This window comes from Schistocerca serialis, chromosome 1 (assembly GCF_023864345.2).
Source record: "Schistocerca serialis cubense isolate TAMUIC-IGC-003099 chromosome 1, iqSchSeri2.2, whole genome shotgun sequence".
In the NCBI taxonomy this organism is placed as follows: domain Eukaryota; kingdom Metazoa; phylum Arthropoda; class Insecta; order Orthoptera; family Acrididae; genus Schistocerca; species Schistocerca serialis.
In genome coordinates, this window is record NC_064638.1 from 917,673,934 (window position 1) to 917,700,847 (window position 26,914).

Here is a 26,914-nt window from a genome sequence, read left to right on the forward strand (position 1 = left end):
GGATCTCGTTTAATACAATCTAGCTTTTGTGCAAACTGACCCCTCTCTCGGAACCAGCACATCTGTCCTTCGATGAAATGTGTGTTTTGCTGTCTACCTACTTTCATGTTATTGCACCCCATGTAGAGTTTTATCAGTGTCGTAAACAGCCCAACCAATCCTAGTGTGCATGGGCAGCTGAACTGCAGGGCCTCGGTATGAAATGATGTTTTGAGACTTATGTACATAAAGAATTGTATGCCAAAGTGATGATATGGGACACAATAATTAGGGGGTGGGGGGCTAAGATAAGCAAATGCATCAGAAAGCTCTGTAATTTGAAGATCCTTCTTAGTGGGGTGTTTTAAAATTAGCTCAGTCCTCCAAAGTTTCCTAGGGTCAGGGCAGCAGTTCGATTTTGGGGTGAGGCAGTGGCCATCATGAGACCCAGAAGACAGTAGGAAATGACGTTTTGAGACTCATGTACATAAAGAATTGTATGCCAAAGTGATGATATGGGATGCAATTATTTGGGGGTGGGGGGTGGCGGTGGGGCTAAGATAAGCAAATGCATCAGAAAGCTCTGTAATTTGAAGATCCTTCTTTGTGGGGTGTTTTAAAATTAGCTCAGTCCTCCGAAGTTTCCTGGGGCCAGGGCACCAGTTCAATTTTGGGGTGAGGCAGTGGCCATCACATCAGACCCAGAAGACATAGACAAAGTGGGAAATGCAGCAACTGCAGAGAGCAAACCCTGCTGCCTTTGGCCCAGTCTTGAAAACAAGGAAAGCAATCACTCCCCCCTCCCCCAACCAGCACATATTTCTGTTGTGCCCAGAATGTTTGCAAAAACAAATTAGTGTCCCTGACAGGTGGACACAGTGCAAGGCATGCCAGAAAGAAGGGCATAAGGTGTCAGTCTGTTTTTTCAACACCCAGGAGTGCCCCTCAGAAACTGTTCATCATGCTCATTTTGTGTGACAAACAAGTCTCAGTTACAACAACTTGTAACATCTTGGCATCCCTGTTAAACTTTCAAACCTATCCAAAACACACCAATTGGTTGCATATAACAAGAAAAAAATTCCACTTAAATGACAAAAATCACAATCGTAGTGTCATACAAATATGTCTTATGCCACCACAGCTTTCTAGCGGTCCGCAACACAGATACAGAGAACCTTTTTCAACCTCAATGCTTTCTCAGCCTTTCGATTTGTGATCAAGGATGCCATCCAACTGATCTCGGAACAAATACCATTTCAGGAACTGGATGGTCTAATTTTCTGGGAGTGTTGGCTAGGCAAGGAGCCTTGTGGTTCACATCACTTTAAAGGCACCCGCACATCCCTGCTTCTTCCATGCATTGTAGGAGCTGTCAAAAATGAACTCAACAAGTTGACAGCTATTGAAGTCATTGAACTTATGTCTCCACAAGTGAGTGGGCAATGCTCCTAGTTGTCATAAAAAGCCATAAGACAAACTGTGCTTGTGTGGAAACTTTAAAGTTAAAGTTAAATCTCAGTCAGAGATCAAGACAAATGTCATTCTGTAACCTTATGGAATTTTTTTCGGCACCAGTGGGAGGACAGCCTATTTCAAAACTAGATCTCACTGAAGTTCTTGTAATCAACATGTCGCATGGCTTCTATAGGCTCAAATGTTTCATATTTGGGGTGGCCAGCACCGCCAGCCATTTTTTAAAAGATTCCCTGAACAACTGCTGCAGCATGTCCCCGGCTACATAAATTACCTTGACAAAATTGTGGTGATGCATCTACAATGGCAGAACACTTAGCAAACTTGTGGTGGTTGTTACAGTAGTCAGTCTTCTTTCAACTGTCAGTGGAATACCTGGGGTTAGTGACCTGCCTTGGCTGTATTCAGTCCACACAGAAGATGATCAAAGCAATCTTCAAGCTTCCTAACCATGGAAATCATATGAACTCCAGTCTTTCTTGGCGATGATCACATATTATGGCAAATTTATGCCGAGTGTGGCATTGATTAACCACTCGCTAAACAGTCTACAGAAGAAGGGCATCCCTTTTGTCTGGTCGGCAGCGTGTGAGCAAGATTTCAGGATTCTGAAGCAAATCCTCATAACAGCCTCTTCACTGATTACATTTCAACCAGTTCAAGAGTTGGTGATGGCAAGAGACACCTTGGGGCCTGATGGTGCCTGTCCCGGCACATAAGGATGCAGAAGGCTTCGGACATCTGAGTGCTTTCATGTCAAAGACACTCAAAGCGGCACAAAAGCGATATTTACAAATTGAGGAAGAGGCTCTTTGGTTACCTCAGTATAGAAGAAGTTCACTGTTTTCCTCTATGCAACGAAGTTTCACCACACCACAGAACATAAGGCATTACTCTCTTCCTGAAAGGACTGTCCACCATCTGCAGCACTGGGTGCACTTTCTCAGCAGGTATCATTACGAAGCTCATTTACATAATACCACAGAATACACCAATGTCGTCACCCTTTCCCGTCTCCCTATGCGATCTGACATGGAATTTACAAAGAAAAGATTTTGTGCTTTCACTTGGATGAACTGGCTCAGCACGTGGTGGACACTTTTCTTATCGCAGTTTCCCATGTGGCAGCAGCAATGATGAAAGATAACATTTTGCAACAGCTGCAGCAGTACATCTAACAGGGCTGGCCCAACCACATTCCCAGTTGGGACTCCAGCCTGTTGCACCACTATTTTCACCTTCACCATTGGCTCATCCTCACAGACAGCATTATCCTCCTCATTACAAAACAGCAGCCTCCGTGGGTGATTCCACTGGAACCTTTGTGCCCCATAATACTAAGGCTCCTACACGAGAGTCACTGGAGCACCTCTCATACCAAACTGCTCACCCGGCACCATGTGTACTGGCCAGGCATGGACCAGCAGTTCGAGCTTGTTCATAACTGTTCTCAGAGCAGTTCACAGCCGTTTTCTTCCTGGCCAACTCCATCCTACCCGTGGGAATGGTTTCAGGTCAACTTTGAAGGACCATTCTTGGATACAACCTGGCTGATTGTCATCAATGTGAACCCCATCTTACCTTATGTGGTCAACTGTTGTTCCATGAGAGCAGCAACGACAGTCACTGTAAAACTTCCTGGCAGATTAAAACTGTGTGCAGGACTGAGAGTCGAATTCGGGACATTTGCCTTTTGCGGGCAAGAAGTATGACTCCCGACCCGTCCTCACAGCTTCAATTCTGCCAGTACCTCGTCTCCTACCTTCCAGCAGCGCCAGATCTGCAATGTTCACAGAAGAGCTTCTGTGAAGTTTGGAAGGTAGGAGAAGAGGTACTGGCAGAATTGAAGCTGTGAGGATGGGTCGTGAGTTGTGCTTGGGTAACTCGGATGGTAGAGCACTTGCCCGCGAAAGGCAAAGGTCCTGAGTTCAAGTCTCAGTCCAGCACAGTTTTAACCTGCCAGGAAGTTTCATATCAGCACACACTGTGCTGCAGAGTGAAAATCTCATTCTAGGAACAGTCACTGCGTCGGCAGGATTTTCGCTACAGAAAGTCTTCCTCTCATGCTGGTGTTGGACAATGAACAACACTTTCATTGCAAAGTTTTCAGCACATTCTGGTGGTCAAAACCTTTTCACCCCTTATCAAATTGTGCGGCTGAAAGGGTCATGCACCCAGAATTTTTTATTTATTTATTTTTTTAGTTCATACAGGAATAAGGGAGAAGGGTCTAGCAGAATTCATACTTGGTCACCAGCCCACCATCTCATGCTTTCATTGACTGGGGGCCTGTCTGAAGTGCCGTCTCTCCACTTCTGGCCGGACACTTGCATGTGGGAAAGGGTGTTCAGACACCAGGACAGGGAGATTCTCATGGTCATCAGCAACAGCACAGCAAGTGTTCACTTTGGACACAGGAGATTGGACAGTGATCAAAATGAGATGTGCCTGGTTTCCCCTTCTTCTGGAACCTCTGGCAAAGGCTCGTCACGATGCTGCCGTCGACCTACGCCACAAGTGTGTCACACCCTCTGCTCCTCAGCTGTTCCTGCCTTCACTCAGTGCATCGCCCATGGCCCTGCTCTCATCTTCCACTGTTTATAGGCTCCCCGAGACAGGCTGGATATCAGCGATGATCAGGCAGACCTCGACCTTGACATCAGCCTCCACCTCTTCCCTTCTGTGCCTGTGCTGGGATCCAACATGTACTGCCTGTGAAGGAGACACAGAGACGCCAACAGTGCTGCCTGTCAGGTACCTTCCAGCCATATGGTCCTGTCCGTGCCAACTGGGAGTTGGTCATGCTGGAGGGGCTGTCCAACACCCGTGATGACATTGGCCTGGTTCACAGAACAGCCAGAACACCTGGACAGACATGGGTCAACACACAGAGTCGCACCTCATACCTCTCCCACGAACAAAGGGATGTCACAACTGCCAAACTACCACCTAGGCATCAATCACTGGCCATTGTCACCATCAGTGGCCTCTAGGAGGCTACATGGCGGCCGAGCGACAGCGCACAATGTCTGCACAGGCATATTCAACCGCACTGCGTGCCTATATATGCGAGTGTGAATGGCACTGGCTCTCATACAGCACTGGCTTTGCACATGACTTATTTTGTCAATAACTGTTTTTACTTGGCATGTAGCACCACGAGCATTGAATTCATTTGTTCCATTTTGCACTTGTGAGATGCCAATTCATTTGTTCTAAGAGTGATGGTGCGTTTCTTATGTTGTTGGTACGACAAAACCTTCCACAATAATTATGCACGACTATTTGTAATATCAGGAATTATACCCACGCCAAAGGCTGAATGTAAAAGCAACCCGAGATTCCAAAAAAATTGTAATAGAAATCTAATCCACTTAATTATTGACTTCGAAGTTTGTTGTACTGTAACATATTATTCAAATCTCTGAAAGAACGAAAATGAGACCACAAAATAATTTATTTGTTTGTGTATTTAACAGCCATTTGCTGTGTAACAACTGGTATATACTGCAATGTTACATCAGTCTTTGGTCTCACAACTTTATATTTTCTTTTACTTAGAATAATTTACTACATTATTATTGTAGAAATATTGCAATCAACATCATAATAGATCAATAATTTTTTACAATATACATAAAAATCATAAAGCAAAAATGAATGAAAAATACGAATTATTTACTCAGTGTTACCTAAATCACACTTGTGGATTGTATTTCCCAATAACAAAAAAATTAATTTCAGGAAAAAGGTAATGTTCCTCCAATATATGTCAGACAGTGTTCTCATAAGCATTAATGATTTTTTATAAATAATAATTTTAATAATAATTTTTTAAATAATGTTTAGATGGCAGCTGTAAAAGAAAATTCCCATTCATGTTTCACTTTTTCCATAATGACTAGTCCTATGTTGTATTGCTCACAGTTTTCACAATGAAGAGGTACATCATATCACCCAAGCACCCAACCCAACACCCACCACTCCTCCCCCAATCACCCCACCCTTCAAGCTGTCAGCATTGCCAAGTTCTTTATGACACTATAACAATAAATCTGATACACATAGATGTTGATAATACTCTATTTTATTCAAATCCCTCTGGCTACTCTTCATCATTCTTCTGTAGCACTACTTTTCAAAAGCTTCTACTCCCTTCTTTGCATAGGATTCCACTGTTGAAAAGGCAGAAATGTCCAGTTGCTATATCATCCATCCCATCACAATAAAAGAAAATGTCAACTTGAACTGAATTTATATTTCCTAATTTGTTTTCAGGTATGTGAAATAGCCGTATCGCTGAATTTGTCTCGTTTATTATAATGTCCCTGCATCAGTATTTGTAATGTCATAATTTGCAGATATGATTGTTCACAAAAGTAATTCTGCTGACATATTTGCTATCAGCAAACAGACAAGGAATATAAAGGTGCAGTACAGAAGACTTAACAATAGGTACGAGTTGTAAAATTATGAAAATCTTCAGTTTGTTTTTCGCGACAATTATTAGATATGTATGCATTAATGACGACATGCTAAGAAGTAAAATATTCCAGAAGTTAAATAGTTCTCCATTTCAGATCTCTAACCCAAGTCTGCAGAGAATTATGTCTTCAGGAAAAACAAAACTGGCATTCTTTGTGTCAGAGAGTAAAATATTACGTTCTTTAATGTGGCAGCTAAGTTAGAGAATTTAGAAAGAGAAAAGGATAGGCAGAATTTATACATTGTGAGAATTAGTAAATTACAGTGAGGGGATGAACAAGACCTCCAATCAGTGTTATCAATGTAACGGATAGGAGCAGGCTGAATAATGAATATGAAAATAGCAATGCAGCAAGCTACTATGAACACTGAACGTATCATTATAGTGCCAAGACAGACAGGAAGCAAAACTCAGCACAGTAGTATATATACCAACTAGTTCCACAGATGATGAAAAGATTGAAAGAATGTATGATGAGATAAAAGCAATTATTCAGATAGTGAAACAGAGTGTAATTTAACCATTGCTGGCACTGGGTTTAAGAATCATGAAGGAGGATTCTATGTGTGGAAGAGAACTGGGAGCACTGGAAGGTTTCAGATTGATTACATAATGGTAAAACAAGAGAATTTTCAACAAGATTTTAAATTGCAAGTTGCAATAGTGGACTCAGACCGTAATTTATTGGTTACGAACTGCAGACTGAAACTGGAGAAATTGCAAAATATATAAAATTAACGAGATGGCATCTGGATAAACTGAAAGAACTGTAGATTAAAACTGGAGAAATTTGAAAAGATAGGAAATTAATGAGAAGGGATTTGCACAGACTGAAAGAGTTAGAAGTTGTTTAGAGTTTCAAGAAGGAGCTTTAGGCAACACTGGACTGAAACAGGGAGAAAGAATACAACAGAAGACAAATAGCCAGGTTCAAGAAACGAAATAGTGAAGGCTGTACAGGATTACACAGGCAAGAAGATAATAAACAGTAGAAATCCTTGGATAACGCAGGAGGTATTTAACACAAGCGATGAGAGAAGGTAATGAAGCAGACAGAATGGAAAGCTGATGTCTTATTAATGAGACCGACAGAAATTGCAAAGCAGCTCAGCAGGAATGGCTAGAGGACAAATGAAGATTGTAGAAATATGCATGATTAGGGGATTATTGGAAAAAGGAAAAGCGGCTGGATGATTATCAACAGCTCAGGTGGCAAGCCAGCGTTAAGAGAATAAGGGGAGAGTGGGAGCAATATATAAATAGGGTACACAAGAAGAATGAACATCAAGGCAATATTATAGAAAGCGATGAGGAAGTGGATGAAGCTGAGGCAGGAGATATGATACTGCGAGAAGAATTTGACAGAGCACTAAAAGACCCAAGTGGAAAAAAGGTTGTTGGAGTAGATGACATAACCCCTGAATTACTGGGAGAATCAGCCATGACAAAATTATCCCACCTGGTGAACTTTCTGACTTGAAGACAGCATTATGGGAAGGAACATTCAAGTAAAAGAAGACAAGATCGAAGATGTGAACTTCAAGAATAATTTGACAGTCCACTGAGAGATTCAAGTTAGAAGAAGGCATGTGGAGCAGACAACACTCCCTAAAAGGGATAAAATACAGAGGGAGAAAGGTCGCCCATAACTTTTGCAGCAGCCAAACTGCAGTTCTAATAGTTCAAGGACACAAGAATTGAGAAGTGAGTGAGATAGGATTGTGGCTGAGGTGACATTTGTAGAATAAGATGTTCCATGCCCTTGATCTCCATCGGCTGATGAAAGATGTCTGGGGGTCAAGGTAAGTAATAGCAGAAACCATTCCACTTTTGGGAGGCTTCTTATGTTTTGTGCAGATCGGAGTTGTACTGATATGGTGTTTGTCAATGATGAGGGACACAAAAATAAAAAAAATGGCTCTGAGCACTATGGGATTTAACAGATGAGGTCATCAGTCCCCTAGAACTTAGAACTACTTAAACCTAATTAACCTAAGGACATCACACATATCCATGACAGAGGCAGGATTCGAACCTGCGACCGTAGCGGTCGCGCGGTTCCAAACTGAAGCAATCGGCCACTCCGGCTGGCTGAGGTCCACAGACAGGTCCTTCTGTCTGGTGGGTGAAGTCTGTCAGACCACAAGTGAAGGGAATGGGGCACACATGACCTTCATGACTTCAAACAAATCATCACTGAAAAGACAACTGATGTTCAGATTTTACGGTAAAAATTGTTCAGATTCTCTTGTGAGACACACTCATGCAAATATCCAGTTGGAATTTTACACCTATATAGTCGATCAATTAGAAGATGTTAGGATTGTCGGAGCATTGATATTGTACAGCGACTGACAGAATTGGAAAATCCAGCAAAATACTAGAGTTGTAGATCGACTATTGAAATGTTTCAGCAGCCCTTTCCTATCACCGCTGATAGAAAAATAAGCCACAAAATATTCTATGGCCTATCCCCAATGTTATTCAATCTGTGCACTAAGCAAGCAGTAAAGTAACCGAAGAGAAATTTGGAAATGGAATTATGCCAATGACATTGCACTTCTGCAGGGATGGCAAAGAAATTGCAGAATAGATAGTGTTTTGAGATCAGACTGTAATATGAGCAACTACAAAAGTAAACTTTGGTAGTGGAATGCAGTCAAATTATATCAGGTGATGTTGAGGGAATTAGATTAGGAAGTGAGATACTAAGAGCAATAGATTAGTTCTGTTATTCGGAGGGCAAAATAACTGACAATAATAGAGATAAAGAAATTATAGAATGTAGACGTGCAATTGCCAAAAAGGCTTTTCACGAAAAGATAAAATGTTAAAATCTAATACTAACTTAAGTGTTGAGTAGTCTTCTCTAAAACTATTAGTTACCACAGAAGTTTTATACAGAAGTGCATTCTGAATTATCAATAATACAGACAAGAAGGGAGTAGCAGCTTTTGAAATGTAGTGCTATAGAAGAATGATGAAGATTAGCAGAATAAATTACACAACTAATGGCAAGATACTGAATCAAACTGGGGAGGAAAAATCACAACACAACTTCATTAAAAGAAGAGTTTGGTTGATAGGAGACCTCTGAAGCATTAACAAATAGTCAATTTGGTAATAAACGGAAGATTGTGATTTTTTTTTTTTGTTGTGTGTGTGTGTGTGTGTGTGTGTGTGTGTGTGTGTGTGTGAGACACCCTATCTTGCCATTTGAACCAAGGAGGAGTGTACTGATCATAATGAACTGAGTACCTTTATTGGATTCAAAGTTGGAAAATTTACTCGAATGACATATAAGGAACAGAGGTAAAATTATTATTCACTTTTCATGACTAACAAAAAAAATATTTAATTGAAGAATTATTCATCTACATGAAAAAAAATCACAAACAACAAATTATTTGCATTCTGAAAGCATTTATCAATCTAACTCTTTTGTCATTTATAGAACAAATGTAGCTTTTATTGCTTTAAAATTAGTTTTCATTCGTCATTCAAACACCTCATTAGAAAGCGTACTTGGATGTGGAAGAATTCTAGTCATGCTAAATACGTCTTTGCTTGCCAAAGAGGATAATGGTCTGTTACATCTCCTGATTTCAGTATAATGATATAAGACTGTCAAATCACAATCTCCTTATGAAGAAAAAAAAAAAAAAAAAACTGAGAAATCATCAATTTCATTCTAGTTTTTGGCAAATAACTTCAAGTCCCTGTCAGATTCACATCCCTAATTCGATTCAAAACTGAAAAATAAATTTGCTCTTTCTCTCAGTATTTCACTTCAAACCCATCACTAGATTTTTTTCGACATTTCTTTGGCTGTTATACAAATGTAGTTCACTGTAAGCCTCCCTTTGTCATGGTTACCAACACAGGTGAACTATTTGTTTATAAAGCATGGATAAGACAGCCCAGCAATAGTTGTATGTTCGTTTGTTGGCGCAAGAAGGCAAAATAAGTCTTCAAACCATCTCTTGACACTTTCTCAGTAGGACGTTGCCAGTATGCTGTAAAACTTAAGGGAGCTATCCTCTAGTTCTTGTATCCTTTTTTGTAGACACGTCAAGCATGGAACTAAATGTTCGTAACAAATATTCTTTTTGTTCTAGTATACACTGAGGTGACAAACGTCATTGGATATCTCCTAATACCATGTCGGACCTCTTTTGTCTAGGGTAGTGCTGCAAGTTTATGTGGCATGGACTCAACAAGTCATTGAAATTCTCTACAGAAATACTGAGCCACACTGCCTCTATGGCCACCCATAATTGCCTTAATTACAAAAGTGTTAGCAGTTCAGGATTTTGTGCATGAACTGACCTCTTGATTATGTTCCACAAATGTTCAATGGGGTTCAGGTTGAGTGTCTTGGTGGCCAAATCATTCACTCAAATTGTCCAGAATGTTGTTCAAACCAATCGTGAACAATTCTGGCGTGGTGAGATGCCACGTTGTCATCCATAAAAATTCCATCGTTGTTTGGGAACATGAAGTCCATGAATGGCTGTAAATAGTTTCCAAGTAGTCGATGGACCAAAGGAACCACTAAAGTCCATGTAAACACTGCCCACACTATTATGGAACAACCACCAGCTTTCACATTGCCTTGTTGACAACTTGGATCCATGGTTTCGTGGAATCTGCACCACACTCGAATCCTACCACCAGCTTTTACCAACTGAAATTGGGACTCATCTTACCAGCCCATGGTTTTACAGTCATTTAGAGACCAACCAATACGAACACAAGCTCAGGAGAAGCGCTTTAGGTGATTTTGTGCTGTTAGCAAAGGCACTCACATCAGCTGACTGCTACCATATCCCATTAATGCCAATTTTCACTGTGCTGTCCTAATGGATACATTTGTCATACATCCCACATTGTTTTCTGCAGTTATTTCATGCAGTGTTGCTTGTCTGTTAGCAATGACAGCTCTATGCTATGAAATGAAATGAAATGATCCATGTGTCTAGCTCCAACTACCAATCCAGAGCCGGCTGCTGTGGTCGAGCAATTCTAGGCACTTCAGTTTGGAACCGCACTGCTTCTACGATCGCAGGTTCGAATCCTGTCTCGGACATGGATGTGTGTGATGTCCTTAGGGTAGTTAGGTTTAAGTAGTTCTAAGTCTAGGGGACTGATGACCTCAGATGTTAAGTCGCATAGTGCTTAGAGTCATGTGAACCAATTTTGAACTAATTCAGATTCAAAGCTTGTTAATTTCAGTCATGTGTTCATAATCACGTCAGAAACCTTTTCACATGAATTACCTGAGTATAAATGACAATTCCGTCACTGCACTGTCCCTATATACCATGTGTGTGCGATACTACTGGGATCTGTATATGTCCGCATCGCTGCCCCACGACTTTTGTCATCTCAGTGTATACGAAACTTCAGTAATAGGCCCTGCACATTTAATAAACTATTTTATGTATTCAAACTCAGTATCTGTAATAACATTTTTAAAACTCAAAGCTCTATGCAACTGCATTGATCAACCTCTGATTGAATAAATTTGTCATACAAACTATTCCCTCTCTCAACGCAAAGGTTACTCAGTGTCAGTTCTACAATACTTTTAATTGTTTTGGATGGCTTTGTACATCCACCAGCATTCCAAAGAGCATTATATTTTTGTGCAGTTTTGCAATACACTCTGATTAATGCTGCTTTAGTAGATTTAAAGCATGTTGATATCAGTCATTACCAACCACTTTCCTTACTTTGTCTTTGTAGGAGCACAAACGCGAGAGAATCCAGATTAGAATCTCTTTGGGTTGCATTCTTATATTTGTGTAGTTAAGCAGAGTGGTCCAGAAAGTTTGTAAGGGGAGGGAGGGAAGTGCAGGGCCAGTTAAATGGGATACGTTAAAATGTAGCCCATCTGCCTATCAAACATTTTTATGTTATGTTTGTTTCACCATAAGTTAAGTAAATCTGTGCTCAACTCATAGGTTGGTTTCAACACTGTTGGGCTTTATTAGTCATTGTTTTACTGAAGGTGGTATGTCCGACTTCCTTAATCTTTCAACCAAATTTTACAGCCCACTTCTACACAAAGTGAAACTTGGCAGTTTTATCATTACAACCAACAGGGGATCGAACCCTAGACCTTTAGCATTGTTGTCTGAAACTTACCTACCAAGCCATGAAGACACACTCCTGTACAACACATTAATAATTATTCACCCTACAGACAAAGTGCCGAGGCATAGGAACGAACACAAGCCATCCATGACAGAGTTCTTCTCATGAAGTAAACGAAGAAAATGTGGTGCTTTTCTATGTTATTCATTACTTAAGTTACTAGTAATAAATAACAAATAATTATCTGTATTTGCAAGATGGAATAACCACTTTAACCAAAAAAGTTTATTTGCAAATGATTTAATTATTCTAATAATTATTTAGATACATAGACATTCAAATAATGGCTATCTTTAATTGGATCGGCAATGGTGTCAATGTTTGTGTTACCCAACTTCTCCACCAAACTATGTCATGTAGCAACCAAGAACAAATGCTAGGTACACCACCAGTTTTGTCAACAAGATGTAACGCTTCACACTGTAGCCATGTCTATAAGCACACAAAATATAAATTGAGTTGCTCTGCATGTCTGCGCATGGTGTGCTGCTGCTATTTATACATACAGTGGAACTTAGATTTTATGTTCTTTGATTTTACATTTTTCGTGATTCTACATCATAAATTCATAGCCCCTGAGAAAAACCCACAAGATCAATGCTAAAAATTCCCCAGGTTTACATTTTTTCCAAGTAAGGTTTAGCTCATTTCTACATTATTACTTGGTGTCTCACCTGACTTCATCCCGGTTTCTTCCAATTGACACTGACTGAAACTGTTATTTGTGACAGTCTTTTCGTTGTGCCTATCTGCGACTCGGCATATCCACTATATGGTGAGTACCAACTTTCCTTTTCATAATATGGTTACATTCTATCTGGAATTTTCCATTGTTTGATTTGTTTGTTGCAGTGAAGCGTGTAATAGGGATAATATGTTATGTCCACTCTACAACCTCTTGTGAAAGCTCTTTATACAGTACATTTACTCTTTGCTGTCAACAGTCAATCACAATTACAAACAAACAGCGATATTCATAAATATAATATTAGACACAGAATTGATTAGCACTAAACTTAACTTAGCCTTAGTGTGCCAAAGAAAAATGTGAATTATTCTATCACGCAATATTTTACCACCTACCCTCTGAAGTAAAGAATTCGACAGATAACAAAATTCAACAATGGAAAATCCAGGATGGAATATTGTGGGGAAGCTTGTAATGAGGATAGCCAGCAGCCAGAGACTACGGTCGTGAATGTGCGTGTGTGTGTGTGTGTGTGAGAGAGAGAGAGCGAGAGAGAGAGAGAGAGAGAGAGAGAGAGAGAGAGAGAGAGAGAGAGAGAGACAGACAGACAGAGAGAGAGAGAGAGAGAGAGAGAGAAAATTGTATCTCTGACGTAGGCCTTGTTAGCCAAAAGCTCATTTTGTCGTAGTCTTTTGCTGTGCCTACCTGCGACTCAGCTTCACTGATATACGGTGAGTAACAGAAAATAAAATTAAATTCAAAGACAAACCGAAATTGTATCAAACTCATAATTCCTATATCATGGAACAGTTCCGAATGCGAAGTTGTATGGTGCAATTGGTTATTAAATATATATAGAACAAGTTTACATTAGGTCAAAATAAATGCAAGAGATAGTCATTATCACATTTCTTATTAAAAAAAAAGTGTACTATAAACGTAAACTGACTCATTCCAGATCATAATAGGGGTAGTAATAAAGCTTTAATTATCATTTCCACAAAAATAAAATTACTTAGGTAATATTTTGTTTGTCTGTAGATAACTGTCCGCACTCCTGATGCAGAATAATATCTTTGTGCCAAAGTACTGTAGCATGCCACTAGATGAGCCGAAACAAAATGAGGCAGCCCATTGATAAGGTGAACTCTCATGCAGTACTTTATTGTCTGCATCTGAAGGGAAATAATGCTAAAATAATCCATGCTGAGTAGTTGGAAGTGTGTGGAAATAATGTAACATAATATGACATAGAGGTTAAATGGCACGGACACTTCCAGTATGGTCAAACAAGTCTGAAGAAGGAAAAATGAAGCAGCAGACAACCTCTCTGAGAATAACAAGGAAAAGCAGAGACTCTGTCTCTTGGTACGAGAGTATCACAATCTACAGTGAAAAATGTGAAAATCAGCCATGGATAAGTTTTCAACATCTTACATGACATTTTGAATATGATAAATGCCTCTGTCCAAGTGTGCCGCTGTCTGAATGTTCACACCCATTTAAAATGCCCACCAATTGAAGACAGCAGTGGAAAATATAGCTGCCAGTTTAGGTCCATCCACACACCTTCTTTAGCTGCCCAATCACAATGGGTAAATGCTGGGTTTATCACTATGGCTCTCTGACACAGGAGCAAACCAAGCACAGCAAGCACATGTATTCACCACTGCCAGAAAGAGGAATACGCAACTGTCATCACACAAAGGACAAGGTTACAAGTGAATGAGAAGATCAAGAATTCTGGGAAGCGATTAAAAGTTCTGGGAAGCTCTGCAAGGGGGGATGTGTTTGCTGTACGACAACTGCTCAGCTCATTCCGACAGGACATGGAAAAACACACACACACACACACACACACACACACACACACACACACACACACACACACACAAAACCCTACCTTTGGACAATCAAATTTTGCCCCAACCCCATATTCTTCTGACCTGGCTACTATTGACTGATGAAGAAACCACTACGTGGCAGGTATTTGCAGAACAACGATTTGGTGATTTTTAAAGCAGAATGTTTTCTTAAAATACACAATGCAGACTTCTATAACCGAAGTCTCCACAACATCATCCATCATTCGAAAAGAATATGTAGCATAAAAGTGCTAATTTCTACAGAAGGACTAACGATCATGTTTACAGCTTGGTTCTTGGAAGTGGGAAATTACAATTATTATCCATGAAATATTTCAATAAATAATTAACTACTAACGTGAACTGCTTCTGTTACACACATTTACAATAAAATGGTTCAAATGGCTCTGAGCACTATGGGACTCAACTGCTGAGGTCATTAGTCCCCTAGAACTTAGAACTAGTTAAACCTAACTAATCTAAGGACATCACAAACATCCACGCCTGAGGCAGGATTCGAACCTGCGACTGTAGCGGTCTTGCGGTTCCAGACTGCAGCGCCTTTAAACGCACGGCCACTTCGGCCGGCACATTTACAATAACTCATACTACAAAAATAATACAGTATGAGATTCATAATTCTTGAGAAGTTCATTTGAGTTGGAATTCCAGTAGGACAGAGTGAGGTGTACAAAAAGAACATGAGTTAACATGTTTCAAAAATAATTTAACACAGATGAATCTGAGATTTTACCACAGTTGAGCTGAAGGTTAAACTACAGACTCAAATATGTGGAAGGTATTTTTCCAAGTTAGGAACCTACAAGAGAAACTAAAACACATATAATTCAATAAATGACAGCAGCTGTCACCCTATTTCATGTGATGTGTAATACAGACACAATTCGCACAAATTATAGAACTGTATGTATGTACATACATTCCACATCTCTCCACATCATTCTCCTAAACCAATTGACCAGTTTAAACCAAACTTGGCCAACATATCATTTACTGTCTGGAAAGACACCCTGTCAAAGGTGTGGGTGAAAAGCAAGTGTGTCCCACAATGCGAGAATACCCGTATCTAGTCATCCAGTATTTCTGAATGAGAACACTTACAGACTTACCACAAACTTTACACACAGACCCCCACAAAATGATGAAAGGAAAAGAGTTTATTGCATACTACAGTTTTGCAGTTCACGCAATAAAACTGCCACATGAAGCATAACATTTTAATTTATTACTTATTTACTATTAACGGTTTGGAACACATATTTTGCAGACAATATTCACATATACCGCTGAATGTATCAGAAAAATTGCATCATTATATGACACTTAAGTTCACTGAACTCTGAATGTAAAACCAAAATCACCGCATCATGCACAAGTCATTTAAATTTATTACTTCATTGCTACAAACTCTATTTGCAACACTTTATGTACACAGAGTCCACATATGCTGCTGAATGTCCCGAGATAAATACATCATTGTACCATACATAGTTCAGGAGATACAACATCATAAACACTATGCTGCATGAGAAACTGCTGCATCATACATGATGAGTTAATTTATTACTTCTTTACTAATAAAGTCTATTCACAACACATTACATAGACAGTAGGCACATATACCACTGGAGGTACCTGCAAAATTATATTGTCGTACAGCACACAGTTCAGGAGATATGACATCATAAACACTGAGCTACATGAAAATGAAACTGCAGGCCAAAATTCACTAGACATACAGTGAAATATATGTACAAATACAGGGAAAATAAGTTAACTATTTGTGAAATATAGCTGACATGTGGGTATGTGAGCAATGTCTTGGATAAAAAGCTCATGCTAAGCCCCTGGAAATATTTCCATTAAATTTGGTACAGATATTAGTTACAATCTGGAGGGGGGGGAAAAAAAACAACTGTAGGTGGGTAACAACCAGCGGCCTCCTACAGGGAGTAGTGTGATAATGGGGACAGAGAAGGGAGGTCAAGGAGGTGGACAGACAGTAAGGGGGAAGGAGTAGATCGACAGAGAAAGGAGAGAGGATGAGATGGACGGAGACAGAGGGAGGAAGAAATAGGCAGTGAGATGGGGGAGAAGTTGATGAACAGGCAGAGAGGGAGGAGAAAGGGAAGAAGAGATGGACAGAGAGAGGGGAGAGGAGATGTACACAAAAAAATGGAGATGAACAGAGAAACGGGGGAAGAGCAGATGGACAGAGAGAGGGAGAAGATCAGCTAGACAGAGAGAGGGAAAGGAGGAGATGGACAGAGAGAAGGGCAGGAGGAGATGGACAGAAGCAAAAGGAGCAGGCACATAGAGGGGGAAGCAGTAAATGGAAAGAGGGTAAACGAGCAGATGGACAAAAAGAGGGGGGAAAAGAAGATGGACAGAGAGAGGGGTAGAGAACATGGACAGACAGACTGTGTTCTTGGAGTTTTTCACAATGCTGTGAGTCAATAAGAACTTCTCAGTTTAGAGCCTTTTGATAGCTGCCCCGCTGTTATCATCAGGATTTCAAATCACTGACTGCCTGAGCTTGCGCAGTGTTCTGTTTATGTAGATGTACTGGCAGCATCTGGAACCTTCCAGAGAGGGCTGGAATGGCACTTGTAGGGAAGGCAAGTTGGGCAGTTCGTAGTGGCTCCATCCCACACAGTACCAAGAGACATCATAAGGTGCGAGAAGCCAATAGCATGTTTGAAACTGCTCTCTCGCATCCCTACAAGTGTCAAGCCCACGGCTTTTCTTAGGCTCAATGTCCATAGCCCATCCCCATACACTACAAAGTGTGTACCCCTGGTCTCCGTCAAAACTGTTGCTGTTTATTCTAGTGTCGGCCACTACTTTGATAAAAGAATCCCAGTATGATAGTGTTTCAGACAAAACACTCATTTTTACAAACTGTATTTTATGCCTGTTTTCTGGGCAATGTTGAGCCACAGCCAACAATTTTCATGTTATCTTTGCTTGGTAAGTCATAAATGCTTTGCAACAGTATGAATAGTTCATAAATGCTTTGCAACAGTGTGAATAGTCTGACCTACCTAAATGCTTGCCCTCTTCTGCTGATTCATTAGGCGTCTTTCATTGGTGGCACTTATAAGCTTTAGCAGTTTCTCCCCTGCTTAACCATTTTCTCTGAACTAGAGATCGAAACACAGAAATTCAGACTTCAGATGTTCTCATCACAAATAATATTTTCCCTGTGTACCAACATGTTCCATACCACTTCCTTGTGTACAGGGTGACCCGTACTGTACACAGTATGACCAAGCCAGCAACTACAACATCTAGTGACAGAAGCTTGCCATATCTCTCCAACTCGACAGTAAATGTAATATTGGGGTGGACACTGTTCATGTGGTTGACAAACTGCTACAGTACATTTTCACCACAAGACCATGTTGTCATTGTATCGAAGGAAGGAACCAAGATGGATGCAACCTCGCAGAGTTTGGACCTTGCTCCTTGAAGTGGTCCATGAAATAATTCATGACAACCATAAACAGTGGAAATCGCATGGCTGTGCCACCCACCAACTCATAATATCCACTGTGGTAAAGAAAGTACGTTGTTGTTAAGGCATGGTCGAAGAGCGCAGTGGCCGGAGTGGCCAAGCGGTTCTAGGCGCTACAAACTGGAACCACGCGACCGCTACAGTCGCAGGTTCGAATCCTGCGTCGGGCATGGATGTGTGTGATGTCCTTAGGTTAGTTAGCTTTAAGTAGTTCTAAGTTATAGGGGACTGATGACCTCAGAAGTCAAGTCTCATAGCGCTCAAAGCCATTTGAACCATTTGAAGAGCTCAGCCAAAAGTTCCAGCATGAATTGTACGGGCACACTCATAAAAAGTGACACAATGTCCAGGCTTACCATTATATCACCTTGGCCTTTTTATTTTCCTGAGGGTCTCAATGAATGACTGCTGAATAGTGATGTGGAAATGGAAATTGATTAATAATTGCTTGCATAATAGGAAAAAATTGCTGGAAAGAATAGTTGAGAAACTTTTGAAGGTAAGTTATGAAGCTGTTCACAATTTTGGGTGAATTTTAAATGATACCAATATCAACAGAGCTTGAATATTATTACACTCAAGGTCAATAAACATAATTTGCATTATGTACTGTTGCTTCCAGTAGTGTGCGGTACCAAATAATCACCACAACCATTGAACCTATCAATCTGTCTAAAGCACATGAAGCACAATATTTTTAGTATAAGTGAACTGAGTTCATAGTTGCCTGTCACGTCTGAGTCATTACCTTAACATTAATTCCACTGTGTTTAGTCTTGAGTGTGACAATGTCAATGCAGGAACACTCCTCCAGATACAGCATTAATTATTCTTGTCTGCACCAAACATCTTGATGCAGGATCTCGGCAGCGAGTGAAATTATGAACAGATGAGTTGAACTTATAACTGTCCAAATAAATATTCCTTTTCTGAAAACTTTTTGTAATATTTTTAAACAATGGTTAATATATACATTATTAACAACGATGATACGACGGATCCAAGCATACATCCATACGCTACCCCTTCCCAAAAGAAACGGGGTTAAGATACATGAATTAATAAATTGAAGAGTGTATTTCTTACTTGCCACAAAAAACTCGTTACTTTACTTTTTGTGGTGTCTTTGTTTATAGCTCATTCAGTTTACATATAGCCACATGTCCAGTACGAGGCCACAGTGTCCCATGTCCTCTGTTTACAGTGGCTTTCACTGTACAAATTCGTGAAGTTCCTGTTCAGATGTGTGATCCTTTGTAAAATCTTCAATGCGGTGACAACTGGTTTCCAAATCAGCCGCACGGGGAATTTATTTCACCTTGTCGGTCTCATTTATTCACTGGGGAGACCAGCTGTACACCCAAATCCATCAACAAAGTTAAGTTCCTTGCTGCTTTTACGACGTTGTCGAGCACAGAAAATTCATGTTATACGAAGTATTGTTTACCACACGCACTCCCACATATTGTTATAACACACGTACACTTAACACTTTGCAGCCAGGTTTTGTATATTTTTTATCTTTGTTTTTGAGCGTCTTTCATAAAGTTGCATTACATAAAGTTTCTGTAGTGCCCTTTCCACATACTGTACATATAAAATAATAAAATGCAAATACAGTTACAAACTACACTTATCCTATTCATCTGCTGACATGTCATTATTGTCAGTCATATACATTATATTCTGAAACATATTTTCTGCTCTTTTTATATATCGGGTCATTACTTGTCATTTGGTTTTAGTACATTCTGTCAAATTTCATTTTCATTACATAACTCAATTCCAATTACAGCAGTCAAGATATTACTCTCGTTTGGTTATACATGCTTCATATAACATTTATCTAATAATAGATTCTGTTTTCATTTATGGCATATATTGACATACATTTCATTTCAATTTACAGTGACTTCTTCTCAGAGCATATTTATCAATTCAAAAGAATCAAACAAGTAAACAATAGTCGCTACAGTAGATACCACTCACCACTCATGGCCTCGTCTCTCTAGCATTCTCCAGGAAGGATCTACACACTACAGTGTTGTGGAAATTCCACAGAAATGCATTTATGTGCTCAGTTACATCTCATTAATAGACTTAATTGTGATCCCAAAAACAAAATAGTTTGTTCAATTATTCAAAATGACAGTCACAATCGCATTATTTATTTTGCCGCCAACCAGTTTCAACCCGTGATGGGGTCATCTTCAGGACAATTTACACCATTTGGTTGCTCGCTGGACTCATCACCCTGCCAGTGCGTGGTTGGTATCTATAGTTACCAACCGTTTGTACCTATAGTTACCAACGGTCCCTTAAATAGTTTTAATATTTACTTCATGGTAAATACACAAAACTATGCTGTGACCATCGGTCCCGATCGTTTTTGTTAACTTGTAAATTGCTACACTGATGGATAGCCAGGTGAGGTATGTATTTTCAAGATTTGATTTTGAAATAGTGTACATAAAAGGAAACCAAAACAAAATAGCCAATGCTCTTTCTCGATTACCACACGGCTTAAAGGAATTTAACGATTTTTTAGAGCAGGAAGGTGAAATAAGAGCTATGTTGATGGAAGACAAAACACTCTGACCATACTATGTCCACATGTGTAAACACATGAAGCAATTACAGCAGGAAGACACACGCCGGAGTAAGGTAAGAGTGAAACTTGTGCAAAATGGCGATGAAAATTTAAAAAGGTTTTTCACTATTCACAAAGGTTGGATTGGATTGGATTGTTTGGGGGGAAGAGACCAAACAGCGAGGTCATGGGTCTCATCGGATTAGGGAAGGAAGTCGGCCGTGCCCTTTCAAAGGAACCATTCCGGCATTTGCCTGGAGCGATTTAGGGAAATCACGGAAAACCTAAATCAGGATGGCCGGACGCGGGATTGAACCGTCATCCTCCCGAATGCGAGTCCAGTGTTCACAAAGGTCTTCTGTACCATAGGAACCATCCAGAACAAGAACAATGGCACGTATGTTTGCCAGAGGAATATGTGTATGATTTTACCTTATACACACACAATACTTGGGGGCACTATGGCACTGCAAAATGCAGTGACAAAATAGGTAAATATGGTTATTTCCCCAACTTTAGAAGAAAAGTACTACAGCTGATAAGAGAGTGTATTGTCTGCCAGAAAGCAATACATTCTAACAACTCCAAACAGATACAACTACGTCCCATTATGGTTAAAAAAAAATTCTACAAAATGTATTGTTGGATGTGGCTGGACCCTATCCCAGAGGTGAGGGGAGACTAAAGTATATAGTAGGTCTGTATGATATTTTCACCAAATACGTAAAACTGTATTCTGTACAAAACATTACACCCATTTCAATTATAATACGAATCAAAGAGGATTATTTTGCAAGAGTAGGAAAACCAGAAGTCATTAACAGAGATAATGCCTCATACTTTGTTGGATGTAAATGGAAAGGGTTTGTAGATTCCAACTAAATCACACACATTTTAGAATCCAAATTTCATCCCGAAGAATCCCCCATAGAAAGGGTGTTTAAGGAATTCAACAGGTTTGTGTGGACCTATACGCCTCATAAACATACCAAGTGGATTGAATATGTCCTTTCTTACAAGTTGTTAACAACCTTCCCCATAAATCAACTGGATTTACACCAAATGAGACGATTATCAATTGCAAACAAGTAGACGAGTGAGACAACCTTTGCCCAAGGTACGGATACTGGAATTATCACAGGAGCATAAAATACGACAAGCAGTAATCAACCTTAAAACCTGGGCTAAATGTAGGAAAGGAATCTATGACAGAAAACTGAAACATATAAACAATTTGATAAAGGACAAAAGGTGTTACTTAGAACACATCCAAATCCAAACAAATTGGAAAACTGCGATGTAAGTGGCAAAGTTCTACTATACACTGGACCATACATAATTACTAAAATCCCCTACGCGAGAGCATACACATTGGTGCACACGAACACAGTTATAGACAAGGGCCTTTACCCATGCAAAGACTTCAGAACATTAATATACTCAAGAAGGGCTGTATACCCTCTAAGTTGTATACATGTATAATAATATTATATTTAGGATGCTGGAAAATCACATTCCAGAATATATGGTGTTAGTTCATAAGGAAAATTTTTGTTTGCATTACTTTTCTTATACATCAAATGTGTAAACGATAAGGTGAATGCCTGTAACAAGAAAGAATTTCACTTTTATGTGTCTAGAGACTACGATACTCTAAATACAACGTTTTGCCTTGCGCGTAGCCCAGCCGCAAACAAATACATGAATCTGTGAAATGCACGGTAGTGTGCAATGCAATACACAACTCGCCGTGACACCAGTGGTATAGAGCGACGCAGTGCACCTGCAGTTGGGAGCAAGCTAGTCAACAAACCACAAGCGCGTGAGGGCCAGACAGGCACAGCTGGGGGTGTTGGAGTTCCCAAACCAAACAAAACCTGATGAGCTACAGCCCGCACTAAGATTTGTAAATCTTATTGAATAAACAGAGACATAGAAAATTAAGAGTGAGTCTATACTACATCTATGACTATTTACACAATGCACACACACAAAGATGAGCTAAAGGATTATATACAGAGGAAAGGGACGCTAAGCTACGAGATATTTACTAAAGCTACACTACAATATACAATATATCTATATATGTATAATATTTACAAATTTAAATACTGAAAGTGCACGCACTATTCATACTTGATAGATGAGAAAAGTCATGCTGAAGGTAAACAAGAGAGTACAGCGTGATTGGCAGATCGAATAAGAGGTCGCGACATGCCTCTACTACACTTTATCTTTCAGATTTATAAGGTGAATAGAGATGCACACATGACATTAAATAAGTTTTGTGATAGTATGACTCCACACCGAAGTGAACGAATATATGGTTGAATACATGAAAAAGGTATTCGTAGCCAATGAGCAACTACACACTTATCTACGAAGATTTAGTTTTAAGTTAGTATTAAGTTTTTTCTTCCAGGAAACGATGCATCGACACATCCTAAAGTGAAGAAAGATAAATGCTTGTAAAGTGTTAGGTACCGCATAAACATAAGAAAGGAGCGCACTGTGTGTAAATATAGTTGTAAGTTTATAATACATAGGAATGTGATGGTGTGAAAGTATGCGAGGAAGAAAACGGTTGCAGTTAAGTCGCATATTACGATGCTGAACTAAGGTTGAGAACTACTAAATAATCAAGGGTTCAAAACCTAACTACTGTGAGCGTCGACTACCCATGGAAGCGTCAAACAGCTTTAAAATTTAATATGCATATTTGTTATACTTATGTAAACATTGTATTACGATCATTATCCCAGTGTGAATGAGGTGAGAAATGTTACACCAGCTATGAGGTTTCCGAAAGTCTGATGACAAGTTTTTGATAGCATAATCGTGTATTAAGTCCCCCCCCCCCTGGGTTATTAATAGTGGTGTCTATTAAACGAGATGAGTAACATTTTTTCATGCAAATTTCGAACATAATTACAATTACTTTGATTAATTAACATAATGATATTACCTTCTAATACCTTTTACACCTGGGGAATTGGTAATAATAATCTCTGAACAAATACGAACAATTTGCCTAGGTCAACCCTTCATCCATTTTATACCATCTTTGGATGTATAAAAAAATCCCACGTGCCTCAGGTGACTGACTAGGAGCCGCTAACGCAGATTTTGGCTCTTCCGAAAAATACAAAATACCCTCTTGCTCTGAATCACTTTCTTCACTTCCTTGACAAACTTTGTCAATCTCTTCTAAGCTCTTGGAATCACAGAAACCAGCATTTGAACAGTTTTCTAAAACTTCTTCTAGTAGTTCATGTAGCTGACATTCATTTTCTTTGTAAGACATCCTGAGAAATATAAAGTCTAAAAATAAATCACAGAATAATATATATAACTATGTATCTCATAAATATGCTGACAGCTCAAAAATGTAACACCAACTACGAGGTCATGTGTGACGTTCCCTAGCCACCTTTGCACACGTGTATCTCCCTCTAACCCTGGCACAACAATAAACTCAACACTCAGTCACCTCCAGCTACTGTAACAGCAAGATTTGTGTGGCAACAATGACATTCAATAATCAGCGCTTCAAAACACCTCGGGTATGACATACCCGACCTCACTCGTGCTGGGTTATATGTAAGATAGCATATTGATGATACAACTCAGTAAACCTTAGCACTTGAAATGGTTACTCTTTATATAAGTAAATAGTGAGCTGCATTTTTAAACACTGAAAGAGTATTTGATATGACTGGTAAGGTCAGAATTGAGTTGTTCTCAGAAACAACAAACTATCTTGCTCTGTAGATCACAGTTAAGTCCATTAACGAGACGTAACTGAGCACATAAATGCCTTTCTGTGGAGTTTCCTGAACCGTGTAGTGTGTAGATCCTTTCCGAACAATGCTAGAGGGGCAAGGCCATGTGTAGTTACCTGAGCGGTGCGTAGTGTCTATTGTAGCTACTATTGTTTAATTCTTTGATTCTTTTGAAATGATAAATATGCTCCCACAAGAAGTCACTGTAAATGGAAATGAAATGTATGTCAATTTATTCTATACATGAAAACAATATCTATTATTGTATAAATGTTATATGAAGAATGTATAACTAAATGAGAGTAAAATGTGTACTTATATAATTGGGATCGAGTAATGTAACGAAAATGAAAACAAAATGAAATGCAGTGACACTATGTATAAAAAGGGGAGATAATATGTTACAGGCTTTAATGTGCACAAGCAACAATAATGGCATGTCAGCAAATGAATATGGTAAGTGTATTTTGTAATTGTATTTGTATTTTATCATGTTATGTGTACAGCACCTGGAAAGGACACTACAGAAACTTTACGTAATGCAACTGTATGAACGGTGCACAAAAACAAAGTGCAAACCCATACAAAACCTGGCTGCAAATTGTTAAGCGTAAGTGTGATAAAACAATATGTGGTTGTACGTGTGATAAACTAAAAATGGCAATACTTTGTGTGGCATGAATTTTCTGTGCTCGACGATGTCATAAAAGCAGTAAGGAACTTACCTGGTCGACGGATGTCAGATGTACTCTCCCCACTGAATAAGTCAGAGCGACGATGTTAAATAAATTCCTCGGGCCACTGATATGGAAACCAGTTGCCACCTCATCGAAGATTTCACAAAGGATCATGCAGCTGAATATAAGCTTCACAAATTTCTACAGTGAAAGCTACCGTACACGCACGACATGGACACTCTGGCCTCGTATTGAACATGTGAGTGCGAACTGGGATGATAGCGGACGTTGCATTGCATGCATGCTTCGCAAGCTAAACACTGTGCAGTGCTGACTGACCACAATGGGACTATGCAGTTATAGCAAGCACTTTGTTAGGACAGAAAACTTATATATGTATGTGTTAAAAGAAGCTGACATGCCCATATAAATTGATAACCATTCAGGATAACTCCTATGCCCATACCAGCCAGGATTATCAACACTCAAAAAGGGAAATAAGTTCAGACACTGTGCACCTACATATCACGTCAGTGCACAGTGGGTGCCCAATTATGTTGAAACAATTTTTTTTAAACTATATGTAAACTGAATGGGTTATAGACCCTGACAAAGATAAATTAACGAGTCGTTTTGTGTCAAGGATAATTTTTTGGTACATCTGTATGAAACAAAATAAGAAATACACTCTTCAGTTTATTAATTCCTGTGTCTTCACCTGTTTGTTTCGAAAAGTGGTAGGTTACGGACGTATGCTTGGATTCGTCGTACTATCATTGTTAAAAATGTGTATTTCAACCGTACATTAAAAGTGTTATAAAAAGTTAGTAGGAAAATCAAAATTTATTCGTACATTTAAGATGTCCACTCCTCTCTGTTCATCTTTCTCTCGTCGCTGAGATCTTGCATCAAGAGGTTCGGAGCAGACAAGAAGAATTTACCCGACACCTGGAGGAGCAATCCTCCATCGACATTGTCACAATCAAGATGGAATACAATGGAATTAATGTGAAGCAGTACATAATGCAAATTATGAATATTGACCTTGAATGTATTGATATTGAAGGTCTGTTGATATTGGTATTAGTTAAAGTTCGCCCAGGATTGTTCATAAATTCATAAATTACCTCCAAATTTCTTTCAACTATTCTTTCCAATCAATTTTTCCAGTTATTCAAGCAATAATTATTAATCAATTTCCATTATCTCCACACATATACCTATTCATAGTGCTGACAGCAGCAACCTCCGTTTGTGTAGCGGCGTCAGTTTTCACGACTGCCTGCTTCAGAATGGAAGAAAAGGATGCAGTGAACGTGGGTGGCTGCATGGACTTGCGTAGGTGGCTGCATGGACTTGTATAACTTCTTGGCTTCATCACCATACAGGATGCGCTTTGTCGTTTTGATCTCATGGATCTTCCGTTCCTCAAGAAAAACTCTGCAGTCCCTGCTCCACAGAGGTTGATCCCCAGAGCAGTTGACACACTTTGGGGGAGAGGAGCAAACAACTCCATCATTGGTGGCTTTACCACATTTCCCGCAAGCGGTTTCTCCTTTATGGCCAAGAGTAGTGTGCCTGAAGTGCTGGCATTTAAAACATCGCAATGGATTTTGGTAATAAGGTCGTACACTTAGGAGTAGGAATCCTGCTTTCACATGCTCTGGTCGTTTG

The 26,914-nt window shown here is 39.5% G+C and overlaps 1 protein-coding gene across 7 annotated transcripts in view; it reads right to left on the reverse strand.

Annotated features, from left to right (window-relative positions):
- Positions 1 to 26,914, reverse strand: part of LOC126412234 (kinesin-like protein Klp61F) — a 298,109-nt gene that overhangs the window by 83,654 nt on the left and 187,541 nt on the right. The window lies entirely within an intron of this gene.